The sequence below is a fragment of the Myotis brandtii genome, unplaced genomic scaffold, assembly GCF_000412655.1.
Source record: "Myotis brandtii unplaced genomic scaffold, ASM41265v1 scaffold369, whole genome shotgun sequence".
In the NCBI taxonomy this organism is placed as follows: Eukaryota; Metazoa; Chordata; class Mammalia; order Chiroptera; family Vespertilionidae; genus Myotis; species Myotis brandtii.
Window position 1 is genome coordinate 535,694 of NW_005364180.1, and position 381 is coordinate 536,074.

Below are 381 nucleotides of genomic sequence, written 5' to 3' on the forward strand. Positions count from 1 at the left end.
GGGAGGGGGGGAGGGTCAGCCCCCTCCCTGGCTGCCAGCTTGTGGGGACCCTTCGGGGTTCAGAGGTGCTCACCCTGGGGGAAGGGGAAGGCGTGGGTGCGATCCTGGGGGCGGGGGGTGGAGAGCACACATTTTTGTGGGTTTTTTTTAATAAGGTTCCAAGTTATATTGTCTTGAGTCATTGCGTTCTCATATAATTACACCTTTTTCTCTTCTAAACACATAATTCTTTTTTATTCCTTTTTTTAGTTCAGCTTTTTATTGAACGTGCTACGAAAGAGGCTTAGTTAAAAGGCCAGAGCCCGCGTCACCCTCGGCCTTGTCAGGGTCTCCTTTCTTTGCTGCCTGCCCAGAGGCGGCGTGGGCAGCGGGGGCGCAGGG